Below are 14,736 nucleotides of genomic sequence, written 5' to 3' on the forward strand. Positions count from 1 at the left end.
TATTGCAATATTTATTTCTAGATATCCTCTAGGATTTTTTCGGCTTAAAATGAGGATTCTATCCTAAAAAGGTCTTTCTCCCAATAGTGTAAATACACCCATCTAAGGTTCACCTATAGTACTCTAATTCTCTTGCCCACTGCTTGAGTCTAAAACTGCTTACTAACTTGACTATCAGAGAGCCTTTAGCTGGCACACCCTCCGGTCTAAGGCTTGCTTACGATTGTTTATTGTTTTACTGGAAGTCGAGTTTATGCAAGTCATCCACGTACGGTGGTACACAAATTTGGTTCCAACAATTGGTACTTCCATTTCATTGAGAGAAAGAACACAAATTCCCGTCCAAATCCCTCTACCGTGGACAACAAAAGCAAGAAGAACAGTGTGAAGGATCTTCGTTTTGTATCGTTTTGGTGGGACAACCGCTGAAAACAAGTACGTGAATTCTTATCGGATTCCCCATCTCAGAAAGCATCTTCATGATATGTGCAATTCGTGACAAGAAAGTTGCGATTAAAAGATGAACATGACCCCTCTTCCTAAATGCGTGGTGAAGGACAATCATAGGAATAATGAAAGACCTCCAGTAAATTCAAAGCCAAAGACAAATCTGAAGACAAGCCAAAAAGGAACTCTTGTCTGCTTGTGCAATTTACTTGTTAATTCGTTATTATTTGGTCAATGAAATGTTATGAATTGCTTAGTCAAAGCTCTAAAATAAATATAATCCCTTCTCTCGTTTTCTTTTGTAGACGAATCGCGAAAGGAATCACGTTCCAATTTAACCTACAGAAAGACGATCCATCACAGCAGGGACTTCGTTAGACACACGAAGAGTAATAACTGATATAACAGAAATGCCACATGGCATTATTCTAGTGGTTGAGTTTGTTAATATAGTTAGAAGGGTATTATTGTAACTGGGATATATGGCTATATAAGGGATTGTATAGCTATCATTTTCTTATGTTCAGTTGTATACATTTTCTCTAATCAATCAATACAATCTCTCTTGTTATCCCTACCAATTCTTTCTCTTCCTCTATACCAATTTTTCATCTTTTGCAATGTAGTTAATATGGTATCAAAGTCACCAAGGCTAACGCCAAGGATCTTGGTGGTCGATTCCTCTTCTCTCATTACTTTCTATCTTTCTTCATTACTTTCTTTCGTTTCCGCATATTTGATCATTTATGCTTCCGTATTCATAGTTCTTTTTTTTAGGTCTCTGGATTTTTTCTATCAAGGGTTTTCTGTTTAGTTTTGGGGTTTTTCCTCTGGGTTTCAAGATGAAGCCGGTGAGGCCAGTACGGCACCACTGCTTGGCCTTCACATGGAAGACGTTGGCCTTCTCCTCTTCCTTCACCTTCAGAACAACCAACTTCAACACGATGTTCTTCATCTCCCCTTTGATACTGTCAGTCTTGAACACCTTCTCTGGTAGCTCGATTCCGGTGTTGCATCTCTGAGCCAGGAATAGAGAGTAGACTGAAGCTGATTCATAGAGCAGGTAGAGCACCATCATGAATGCAAAGCAACGGCGTTTAGGGCTTCGGCTTTGTCCGTGGAACCCTCACTTTCTCTCTCTAAAACCGTCAAAATTGGCAATGGAGAGAGAGGAGGAGAGCTGAAATTTGTGGGGGTTATGGTTTTCATGAAGATCTGCATAGATTCAGAAATTGGGGATATGAATTTCAAAATAAATTAGCGATTTAAGAGAGATTTGGGGACGATTGTTCATAAATAGGGATTGGTTCTTTCTCCGTTTCTTGCTTTGAATGCCAAAAAATACCCATGTTCTTTCCTTTTGGATTTTCTTGAATCTGATTCTTAGTGTGGGCTAATTCCTTAGAGAATAATCTTTTGATGTCGATATAGCTGCTGAATCCATCAGGTTAGATGGGGTTTCAATGGAAGATAGCACTTTCGAGATCAAAGGATTTATGGGTTTTAATTCCAAGTGCAAGATTTCTGGGTTTAATTAAGAGATTGTGGAAAAGAGTTTCGGTTTTCCGGGGTTTTGAGTTTAGGTTGCTTCTTGGTTCTTGAAAATGGCAACGGGGTGATTGAGCTCTCTCGGTGGTCTACCTGTAGTGGATAATCTTGAGGAAGAGTGTATCAATCTTTTCTTGCATGCTGATGGCCACTCTCATTGGCAAGATCAAGATCTGCAGATTTTGAACTTTATGCAGTCCACATGTTTGAAGAAATGCCTAGCTTAAGTTGTTTTGTGAAGTTAGTGAAGACACATGTATGTCAAGTTGTTTTGTTGTTTTTGGATGAATTGTCGATAAACTACTTTTTCATTCAGTGATTTGATTGGATTACAAGATTTCAAGAAAGTGTCATTATTTCTTGATGGTTAAGAAAGTATCATTCTTTCTTTGATTCCATAGAATTTGTCAAGAGTCTCATTCTCTTGTTGCTTTAGAATTTGTCAAGAGCGTTATTCTCTTGTTGCCTTAGCATTTGTGTCAAGAGTGTCATTCTCTTGCTGCCTAGAAGAATTTAGAAGAATTTATCTGTTTTGATTTCTGGATTGTACTTGTGTCTTTCATCATGGCTTCACCAACGGCTAAAGTTGTAGTCTTGTGTAATAATAATGGAGTGAGCAGAGGTTTTGGTTTGTGTCTCAACTCTTTAGGAAGCTACAAAAGCTCTAAGTAATCTTAGTCTCATAGTTCCAGATTAGTCTCAAATACCTGGCTAGTTCAAATTTCACTTGGATACTCCAAGTTTAGTTTGAGAGGGGAGTAATAACTGATATAACAGAAATGCCACATGGCATTATTCTCGTGGTTGAGTTTGTTAATATAGTAAAAAGGATATTATTGTAATTAGGATATATGGCTATATAAAGAATTATATAGCTATCATTTCTTTGAGTTCAGTTGTATACATCTTCTCTAATCAATCAATATAATATCTCTTGTTTCTCTCTACCAATTCTTTTTCTTCTTCTGTACCAATTCTTTATCTTTTGCAATGTAGTTAATAAAGAGAAGGCAAGGACTTCGTTAGAAACGCGAATCCGAGACGCCAACTTGTGTCGAATCAATGTTCGAGACCTGTCATTCCATTCAACTCTATTTGTAGCAGCAACCTAATCCTCTTGTCAAACTGTACAACTCCGTTTGCCACCAACGAACCTTCAACACCAATCTGGCCGCCTTAATCGTACCAGACCCGCGTTGACGATCCAATCCGCTTCATATGGGCAATTAGCAACGCCTTCGTAGATTTCAAAGAAGAATCCTTCTCAGGGACGGAAAAGAAGTTGCCTGCGAAAAGGAGGTCCCTCGGCCATATGGACCTTTGATTAAGAAAAAGAAGACCATCAATTTTTGCATGTGATGATACAGTGCAACGGGGCCCTGTGAAAGATGCTTGTGATTTGTATCCAGAGGGTAGTCCAAATTAGTTTCACCAGAAGACAAAAGAATAAGAAGGAAAGGCTTCCATCAAATGGGTAGAGAAGGTGGTGCTGTGTGCAAAAAAAGGAGCCCTCCTACATGGACCATGACTTTTTTGCTCACTGTAACCAAAGAAAGCGAAGGAAACATCTCCAAACTCCTTTCTCACGTGGTCACCAAAAGATGGCCCCAAATTGTGTAAATGTTAGGCTATGACAAATCAAAGTCAACATGACAATAACGCCTCCATCAGTCACTCTGGTGGAGCCAGGAATTGGCGAAGAAATTTACTAGGGGCAAGCCACCCCTAAAAAAGCTTAAGTTCAACTCTGGAACTATGTCTCAAGTTCTATCAGAGTTCCAAACTCATATACGAACCATGATTGTTCTACAAATCCAGCATAACGATCATGCCTCAACACGAAGAATCACGAAAAGGGAAGCGTTCCTTTATCATCATTTTTATTTTTCAGTTATCATCGCTTAGCTATTTTGGGTTTGAACCATGGTTAATTTAATTATTGGTGTACTCTTGTTCACGACTCTGATGCGAACTAAATAAGCACACAAATTAAAACCCTCTTTTGACAATTGTAGTAAAGATGCAAGTACGGATCGTTCTAAATCGGGGATTAGGAAGGATTGCTAAATCACTTGGAAACTGACTCAAAAACGTAAAACAAAGGTTAAAACACTAAACTAGACTCAAAGAATGCAAAACTAAACAATAAAAACACTAAAACAAACCAAAAGACTCAAAACAGCCTTAAAAACACTTTATGGGCAGTTTTGAACACTTTTACTACTTTGGACGAATTTGGGTAATAAATTGATTCAAAACACTTAGAAACACAAACTAAGACACTTTCTAACTAAATTGGACACTAAAGTAAAGGGGGATTGAATTTTTGACGAAATTAAATAAAATGCACAGATTGTAATTAAGGGCAAATTGTAAAGATGAATTTGATGAAAATATGGATGGAATGCTAACTAGAAGGTTTTTCTCCACACATGTCACACTTGCATACAAGATGATTTTCAGTTGGTCTTTCGATGAATTATGAAACTCAACACCCCGGGTTAATTAGGTCCGCTTAAATTAACCTTCAGATTTCCCTAGAATCATTGAATTGGATGAATATGCATCGCAAACAAATTATTCCTAACAAGTTCTTTATATGAACAGCATGATAAAGATACAAGTTAGAATCATTACGTTCTTTGGAAATCATAAGTGTTGACGAAGCATTCGTTACTATGATGAGCATGAAACTAGTGCCAAGAATTCATTTAACGCGATTGTTTATAAGCAACATCCACTACTTGTGAATATAAGTTCATAACTATTAGGTGAAATTCACTTATATTCTAGCGTCATATTCATGCATGAAAATTAAGCGTGCACTCTCAATAAACATACACAAATAAGTTATCAATCAAGCAGTTAAACAAATTGAATCCACAATTCATGAAATTCTAACCAAAGGTAATCAGTTCATATTACAAGCATAAACATAGTTTCGAATCACCCCCTAGCTAACTAGGGATTTAGCCTCTCATGTTCACAAAAAGAGAAATAAAATTGAATTTAAACATAAAGATTAAAAGATTGATTACACCTAGAACGCCCAATGAATCCACTTGAATTTCTGCGCGTCTAAGCTCCTCTTTCTTCTTCTCCTTGCTGCGGCAGAGATGGTGTGGGTGGTTTTTGGATGATTTTCTAGTTTAGGGATAGGTTTATGGTGATATGGTGGTGCGGCAAGGGGTTGTGGAAGGTGTATGAAGGTTGGATGGTGGCTGGAATGGTGGGGGAAGGTTGCGGCAAGGTTGGATGGTGGCTGGAATTGATGGAGAAGCTACGGTAAAGGGAGAAGATGAATGGGTGGCTGCGGCTTAGGTGGGATCATTAGGTTTTGGTGGCTGAATGATATGAATGATAAGTGAATGAGAGAAAAGAGAGCTAGGGTGAATATTAGGTGCGGCTGAGATGAATTTTGGATGAATGAAAGGCTACGGATTCAATGGAGAGTATGGAAGGGTGCGGCTAGGGTTAGGAATATGTATGATTTCAAAAAACAAACCCTAGCTTATTAAAATTAAATCAAAGGCTTCTAGAAAAAAGAAAATAAAATCAGAAATATAAAGGTGCGACTAGGATTGAATTTGGGAGAGAAATAGGTTTAATTCAGAAATAAAAGGGCAAGGTGCGGCTAGGGTTTAGAAGCATGTGTTTTAAGTGCAAACCTAGGACAAAATTGTCCTCCCTTGCACGGCAAGGGAAGGGGATTAGGGTTAATGCACGGCAAGGTTGTGTAAGTGGGCTTAGGGCCTTCGTTTTGTGTCCTAAAGTGCCTACAAGGCCTTCAAAGTGGCTAGAAAATACGGACGTTTAAGATTAGGAAAGGTTACCAAAACGGGAAACCTAGGGTTAACTTTCCTACTTCAAGTAGGAATCTTTGTTTGAGTAGGAACCCTCATTTTGGTAGGAATTCATCGTTTCTTCAAGTCTTCAACTCATTCATTCCTCTTTTGCTCCAAAAGGCTCCAATTTGCATCTTCTTGCACACTTTGGCCTTATAATCTGAAAATACACAAAAATGACTTTAAACACTAAAATAACTAAGGAAACACAACATAAATGCATGAGAACAAGCTAATTAAGTCGCATGAATATGCTCCTATCAGACTCATCTCGTGATTCCAAGCAAGGGCAGGTTTGGTTTCGTACAGACCAACGCCACATTACAAAATCGACTTGTAGATTTCTCATTTGAAACCTACACACAACTCAGCTTGAGTCTACCAACGCTCTGACTGGGGTAAGTGTTCGTGTAAAGCTCCACGGGCAATGTTATCGTGCCTGAAACCCATTATGCGCACTTGAAAAATTTTCAACGAAAAACCAAATTTCTAGATGGATTTTGAAACTAGGCTAGTTGGAGACGAAAGCTAAGATGCCCAAGATCGCTGTATCAAAGTTCCAGAATTTTGTACAAAGCCAACATTTCCAGTTTCACGCACGAAGACAGTCAAAGGTGCATTCCCGTTAGAACTACGCAACTAGGGGAAAACAAAGATTTCAAGGCCTTCCCAATTTTTCCCATGACATGACATGCCACATATTCTTGGAAAGATAAGAAGTTGAGCTACAATATTCTTATTTTTCCAGAATTTTCTAGAAGACTGAACGACCTCAAATCTGGCACATAAAGCAGTTGAACAGCAAGCCAATTCATGTGGCATATGGCAGTAACATTACCAATATCCCAGATTAAACTGTACATGCTCAGTGCAAACTGGGTTTCATGCTATATATCATCACGAAGGTACATAAGTTAGCTTTCGGTAGAATTTTGCAGAATTCAATTTCGAGTTACATGGAAGACATTATTGTTGTTTTACCAGTCATAGTGCAGGCTGGAAGTTTCTATGGGATTCTTTAAGTTCTTTTTCTAAACTCATATCAAACGACATACAACGTGCCGCAATGACCTATGACTTCAAGATGCACACAATCATGATCAAGTTAACGGTTAACCTAAGGGTTTTAACCAATTCAAGTCTAATCCAACGAGCTAAAATCGAAGGTCATCCACAAAGCATTGCGTGACAACTCCACATTTGTCCTCCTCTACTACTAGCGTGTAACGGAAAATCACAGGGTGGAATAAGGAGAAAATTTTCATGAATTCGATAATTCCTACACCACAAGGTGCTTATGAATTCGTATTCCTATGCATGAACAAGGCCCCTCCGATGGGTGAACGACCTTGGTCAAAACAATGGTAGCGCTCCAAAATAAGTACTTATGATTATTTTATTATTATATACATGATTAATGCATGCCCAGGACAAAAGATCCAAAGCTGAGAATGATCTTTTCAGATCCTCGTGCACCATTGTTTGTTCTTTCTTACATCATTCAATGCAGTACATGGAATACCCTAAATTCTAGAATTATAAACAACCTCGAAACTTCACATGATCGCAAGTCTAAAAATTCAAAGTAGTCAGAGGAGTCTCTTTTAGCCCATCCCGTATTCTTCTATTAGTAGTTTGAGAGACTCGAGCCGTAATAAGTGCGATTACGATTCGGCATAAACATAGTCACGTTTGCTCCATATGCCCGAAGAGACTTGACCTCTTTTCTTTTTTAAGATGGTTTGCTTCCTCGATTCGTTTCGTTCTTCTCCTACTCTAGGGAGTAAACGCGACTATGGGCACGGGCACATAGCGCCCTAACCCGGTAGTCCAATGCACCATTTGGCCTCCTGAAAGATTATACAGCTAGAAAGGTTGTAGGTTATAACATTCAAACCTGGGCTCTACACCATTAGAGGGAATATTCGAAACGGTGATCCGGAAATCGTCCGAATATGGCTCTAAACTCCGACCCTGAGTACGACTATTTGATAGGAGCATATTTAGGCGACTTAGTTAGCTTGTTTTTGTACATTTATGTTGTTACTTCATAGTTATTTTAGTAGTTTAAGCTATTTTCGTGTGTTTATAGGTTCATATGGCTAAGGAAGCAAAAAAGGTGCATTTTGGAGCAAAATTGGACTTGGAATGGATAGCATATGTTTGGAGCAAAAGGAATGGACAAAATTGAAAACTTAAAGATGTTAGGATTCCTAATCAAAGAAGGATTCCTAATCAAATAAGGATTCCTAATCAAAGATGGATTCCTAATCAAAGAAGGTTTCCTACTTGAAGTAGGAAAGTTAAGCCAAGGTTTCCTATATTTGTTTGACCTTTCCTAATCCTAAATATCCCTAAGTTCCAGCAACTTTGAAGGTATCTTATGTATTTTAGGACACAAACCAAAGATCCCTTGCACTATCCTAGTCATTCCCGCATATCTCCTTACCCTTTTCTTCCAAAATCTGCCATATATCTTCTTTCCCCCTTTTCTCAAAGTTGTGCCGTACCTTTTCCTTCCCTTTTTCAATTGGGATTCTGATTTGTTACCCTTTTTCCTTGAGGATTTGGAGCTAAATTCTTTCTCAAAACATTTAATTAAGACTTTAACCTTTCTCCCTCTATATATACATAATCTGCCGCACATATTAGTCTTTCAAGACATCCATATTCATCACTCCCTAATTCTCTCCATTCATTCAGCCATCATCCACCCTCTACCACCATCCAACCTATCCATCCATCACCATAATTCATACCTAAACACCCTTGTGCCGCAACAAAGAAGGAGAAAGAAGAGAGAAGCCTTGGACGTTTTGGCCATTCAAGCTTGGATTGTTGGAGCATTTCTAGGTGTAATCTATCTTAGTTTTAATGTTTAATTTATATTCTCTTTGTTTTGTTGTAAACATGAGGAGCTAAACTTGTTTTAGCTAGGGGAGACTTTGAAACCATGATTATATTTGCGATATGAATTGATTAATTTCAATTGTGATTTCATAAATTGTGAATGCAATTTACTTAACCGTTTGATGGATAACTTATTCTTGTTTGTTGGTTAAGGGTGCACACTTAATTTGCATGCTTGAATTTGGTGCTAGAATATAAGGGAGTATCACATAATCGTCACAAACTTATATTCACAAGTAGTTAAGGTTGTTTTCACAATCATGTTAAGTAAATTCCTAGCATGAGTATCATGATGTCATAGTTACAAGTGCTTTGTCAATGCTTATGATTTTCATTGAACGTAATGATCTTTGATTGTATCTCTATTATGATGTCATGTAGGGAACTTTTGAAGAATGCTTTGGGTTGTCGTATGATGTCATCCAATCCAATAAATTAAGGAAAATCTGAGGGTTAATTAGTCATGTCACGGTTAATCTGGGGTGTTGAGGTTCATGGTTTATCGGAAAAGCAACTGGAAATCAATTTGTATTCGAATGTATCATGTGTGGAAAAGAATCCTTTAGCTAGTTAATCATCCATAGTTCTTCCCAAATTCGTCCAAATCCTATTTAAGTCTTTTAGTTACTTGTTTTTATCTTAAATTCGTCAAAAACCCAATCCCCTTTATTTAGTTGTGTCAAATCTGTCCTAATTAGTGTTTTTTAGTATTTTGAGTCAAAACCAATTCTATTTTCGTCCAAATTGAGTCTTAGAGTCTAGATTGAGTTTTATTTTATTTTATTGTTTTGTGTTGTTTTGAGTCTTTTAAGTTTGTTTTGAGTCATATAAGTTTAGTTAAGAGTCTTTGAGTTTGTTTAAGTGTTTTTAAGCATATTTTTGTATCTTTGAGTCAGTTTTCATTAGATTAGCAATCCCTCCTAATCCCCGGCCTAGAACGATCCCTGCTTACATCTTTACTACAATTGTCAAAAAGAGGGTTTAATTTGAGTGCTATTATTTATCACATCACTACTTCTTACTTGTGTGTTTTCCATAGTACTCATCATTTAGAAGTTAGTTTACTTCGGAAAGATTGATGGATTAACTATATTCTGCCTTTAGGAAGCAAAGGATTAAAAGTTGCAAGTGTTTTACTCAAACAAGCTTAATGACTTGAGTGAAATGAACTAAGCAAAATATTCATAGGCATCTAAGTCATTCCAGGAATATAAAAGTGTACTCCGGGAAGAGCAAAATCATTATATACAGAGTAGCTTCTCTCAGAACCAACAAATATGACGGTTAAAATCAATGAAGAATATGTAAGGTAATTTTTTGTTTTTCGTGCACATGCAACAAAAGGACAGTTTTGTTGTGAAAATTAGATAACCGAAATTAGCCTCATTAAGTCTTGAATTTTTGTGCTCGCAAGTATACGAATCAAATGATAGTATAGCATCTAAGCAAGGATATCGTCCCACAGAGATCAAATTGATTCTAAAAATCTTACTAACTAAATTAAAACAAATTAAAGTGGAGAAGCTTTAACGAAAAAGATATGATATTTTGAAATAAACTGAAATTAAATAAAACTTGAAATAAAATGCATGTAAATAATAAAATGAAAACATAAGAAAAAAAAGACCTATGGCATCTGAATTCACCGTAACCAATTCTGCTTAATTCCCTTAATATGTTGTGCTCAAGTAGTTCTCCAATATTGATGATCCATTTTCCCTAATTTATTTAATGGTCATGGCGTTTGGTTGATCAAAAGTATCCTTACAAGTTAACCCTCTATGGCATCTAGATGAATTTAAACAAGTAAGAACCCATTAAGCTTTATGGAAATCGTTGGACAATCACACAAATCCTAATTCCATGGTATCTACAAATAGGAGCTTATGGTATCAATTGCAAGTAGCTAAACCCAAATTAAGTATGGCATCTACTCTAATTGCATCAAATCAACTTAATCTAAACCTAGATGGTGATCAAGCATCTAAATAAAAATTAAACGCATTACGAATAGCAAAAGATGCTCAATGTAGAAGAAAAACTTGATAATAACAATGCCACAAGGTAATTAAGTATTATGCTCAGGTTAGATTGTAGCCCTTCAAAAAAAAACTATAAACTTATCTTCCTCTTCCCTTCTTTGCTACAGCCCTCCTAAAGCGTGATATATTTTGGTGGCTTTCTAATCAAAAAACAAGGAGAATGAATCTCCTTATAAAATCACACGCCAATGGTAAGAAAATGCCTAATTAAACCCCACTAAAATCCTAACTTCTTGTAAACTTTCCAAGTTTAAGTGTGATTGTGTAAATCCTAAATTAGATTTGATTCTAGTTATCATTTCCTATTACAACATGTATTCCTTGGGGATGAAAGAATTTCTTCTCTCCTTTACTACTATAAATAAAGGCACTATGTAGGAGAGATAGTACACATATTCCCCTACAATTCTACAAACACATCTCTCTCAATCTCTCTTCTCCTTACTAATGACCTCCTTACCCTTGTCAGATAGAATAGGCTACAACACGTTATCAACATGTTCCTACCACTGCGCTTAGGAATCTGACATTGAAACTTTTTGTGTATCAAACCAGTTCATCCATATCATCACGCAATCAGGTTCTCTCAAAAGAACGGTTTTTATCTCGATATTTTTGCAACCCTGATAGCATGAACATTCACCATAATGCATGACCCAACTTTACGTTTTTCAAATTTTAGATTCTACATAAATTGTGTACGCATTATATTCATTATTGTTGAATTATGTGAATTTGATATTTCCCATGAATTGCATCAAATATATGTACATGCATTAAACTATTGAATTGAATTGAAAAAAAAAAAAAAAAAGAAAAAAGAAAAAGGGAAACAAAAGAAATCAGAAACCATAGTTTGGGTTCCTCGAACCCATGACCTCGAGCCGTTCTCCCAACCCTATAACTTGATGGCTAAGCTGTGTCGAAGCCAAGAGTCCTAAAGCTGAAGTCGAGAGCTCCAGTTAGAAACCTAGAAAACCTAACACCATTTATGGTGTCCCTGTCCACATTGACCACAGGCATGGCCTACAGCCACTACCCTGAACCTTTGGTTCATGTCACCGACCACCAGAAGTCATCCTACGTTGAAAATCGGACTGAGATTCGATTGAACCTCATCAGAATTTTCAAAAATCTGATTCAAATTTTCTTGGGTTTGGTTGTTATAACGTTGAGATTACATCATCTCCTTTCACCACCATGGTCGTCAACGACCACCATCACTCAACCAGAGTCCAAACAACCCCCTCAAACCACCAGTAGCAATGATGCCTTACTTCTCCTCCGATATGGACACCCAGCACGACTGGGTTTTTGTGTTCCTTTCAACACCCAAGCCATTGGGCCTGAACCCCCCACTTCTTGGCCTAACAGTGAAAAAAAAAAAAAGAACAAAAAAATTTTGGGCTTACGAACCGAGCTCATTCGCTGACCGCCTCCCTTGATCCACTTGTGACACCAGCCCACTTGGGCTTGGGTGTCTCTGTGTCCCAACCACCCTAGAACCGTGCCGCATCTGATTTGGGCCTGCAATCCAGCCGAGCACAACCCAACCCAGAAAAGCTTGCAGCTTTTCCTACATGGCTCGGCCCACCATATTCCAGCCCAATTTTTGGGCCTGGACCTCACGACACTAGTTTACTCAACCCACCCATGGGCTTTAGGCCTTCTTTTGGGCCTTAAGTTTATTTGCCTAATTAATTGAGGCCCGATGGGTTTTATATTTTTTCACCAACATTTTAATTTTGGCCTGAAGTCCAAATAATTAATTCAATTATAATTGTAGACCTGAAGTTCTATTTGCATATTTTCTTGTTGCATATTTCTGTGTATATATTTGCATTTGTCTACAGGAACATATGAACCTAAAGTTCATAATTATTTTGAAACCTGAAGTTTCTATAAACATGCCTTGTTTGAAAACCTAAAGTTTTCATTAAACAAAACATCACCCATGAAAACCTGAAGTTTTTTTCATGCAATATTAACCAATACATGTCTATTAGAACATGAATGTTCTACTCCTATGTGAATGGAACCAATACATGTCTATTTGATCTTTGTTTTACTTCTCGTTGAAAAACATAACCAATTATTGATGAAGAATCATCAAGCTCGACCTACTGGGGCGACTGCTATGCCTGAAGCACATTATAACACAAACCAACACCCAAAATGCCAAAAGAGGCATGGTAGGGGTGGTCAAAAGCCACCTCGTGAAGGTCAACAGAGTCAAGGCCCATCCAAGGGAGGAAACAAAGCCCAGAAGGGCTCAAACCTCACTCCTAAGGCCTCGAACTTCAAGAATAAGGGTAAAGCACCTGACGCCATAGATGCAGATATGTGTTATCGTTATGGTTCAAAAGACTATTGGACCTGTGTTTGCCGAGCTCCCTAGAAGGTTGTAGCTGAATATCATTCTTGTCGTAAGAAGTTTGAATCAAACTTCGTGCAAGTAAACGAACCAGATACTACAAAGATGGAGGTTTCTGATTTTCAAGAGGATACCACCCCTATGGAAGATTAGAATCTTAAACATAAACTAATTTTTAGTTAAAATTGCATAATGGGGCTGAATTCCACCTAATGGCCGAACCCCTCATGTTTTTTGGTTGATTTTTTGAACAATTTTCCTTTATGTTTGGATTATTTTGTTGGTGATTTGTTTTCAGATAATAAGTTTTCATTAATTACCATCCTTGAATAAATGAAATTATTTTTAATTGATATTTGTTTTTAGAACTTTTATGCATGTGGCCGATTCAAATTAATTTTTCATTCTAGGTATGACTAGTGAGGAAGTTAGTTGTCTGGCTGATAGTGCAACCACACACAGAGTTTTGTGTGAACGCATCTATTTCACTAAGTTCATACCTAAGAATGCCCCTCTAACAACCCTCTCAGGCCCATCCAACCTGATAGAAAGATACAATAAGGCACATGTAATGTTGTCCAATGGTACAATCTTGACCATTGCTGAGGCACTTTATTCTCTACATTCTGGAAGAACATTGTTGAGTTTCAAGGACATTAAAGATAACAATTACCATGCTGAAACCCATGTAGAAAACAAAGTTGAATTTCTGTGCATAACCTCCTATGAATATGGCCAGAAACGTATTCTAGAAAAGATAGAGCATATCCCAAGTGGTATGTCTAGTACAACCATAGGCCCCATAGAATGCCACTATGTGGTCGGCCATACTACTGGGACCATGCACAAAATTACACTTTGGCATGATCATTTAGGACATCCTAGAGGAATAGCGATGTACCGTATCCTCAAATCATCACACTAGCATCCACTAACCCAAAGTTTAGGTTCGATCCAAGGAATCACATGTCAAACATGTTCTATGGGAAAGCTTATTACTAAGCCTTCCTATGACAAGTTTCATTCAAATCCTCCCATTTTTCTACAACGGCTTCATGGGGACATTTGTGGACCAATTCACCCTCCCTGCGGACCATTTAAATACTTTATGGTTTTGGTTAATGCTTCCACACGTTGGTCACACATGTGCTTGTTGTTCACAATGAACGTTGTATTCTCCAAACTGTTAGCTAAGGTTATCAAGCTCAGGGCTTACCACTCTGATTATCTAGAAAATTCATATCTAAAACTGTTGATGGCTATTACATGTCAATTAGGGTTAAAGTTGAACATCCCATACCCCATTGATAGGAGCATATTTATGCGACTTAAATGGCTTGTTCTCGTACATTTACGTTATGTTTCTTTAGTTATTTTAGTTCTTTATGCTTCTTTTGTGTGTTTTCAGGTTCTAAGGGCAAAGTATGCAAAAGGATGCCTTTTGGAGCAAATTAGAGATTGGAATGGATATCATATGCTTGGAGCCAAAAGGATGGACGAAATTGAAGACTTGAAGTAGGAAAGTTAAATCCTAAAAAGACCCCATGTTTGAGCATCATTGAAAACTCCT

General features: G+C 37.4%; 1 long non-coding RNA gene across 1 annotated transcript; it reads left to right on the top strand.

Moving 5' to 3' along the window:
- Positions 1 to 744: 744 nt before the first annotated feature.
- On the top strand, positions 745 to 2,946 carry LOC125480783. Its single transcript, XR_007261042.1, has 2 exons — positions 745 to 1,120; positions 1,225 to 2,946. It is a non-coding gene; the product is annotated as an uncharacterized LOC125480783 (long non-coding RNA).
- The last annotated feature ends 11,790 nt before the right edge of the window (positions 2,947 to 14,736 follow it).

This window comes from the organism of the source record quoted next, unplaced genomic scaffold, assembly GCF_019419815.1.
Source record: "Pyrus x bretschneideri cultivar Hongxiangsu unplaced genomic scaffold, Pyrus_bretschneideri_v1 Contig36, whole genome shotgun sequence".
NCBI classification, from domain to species: domain Eukaryota; kingdom Viridiplantae; phylum Streptophyta; class Magnoliopsida; order Rosales; family Rosaceae; genus Pyrus; species Pyrus x bretschneideri.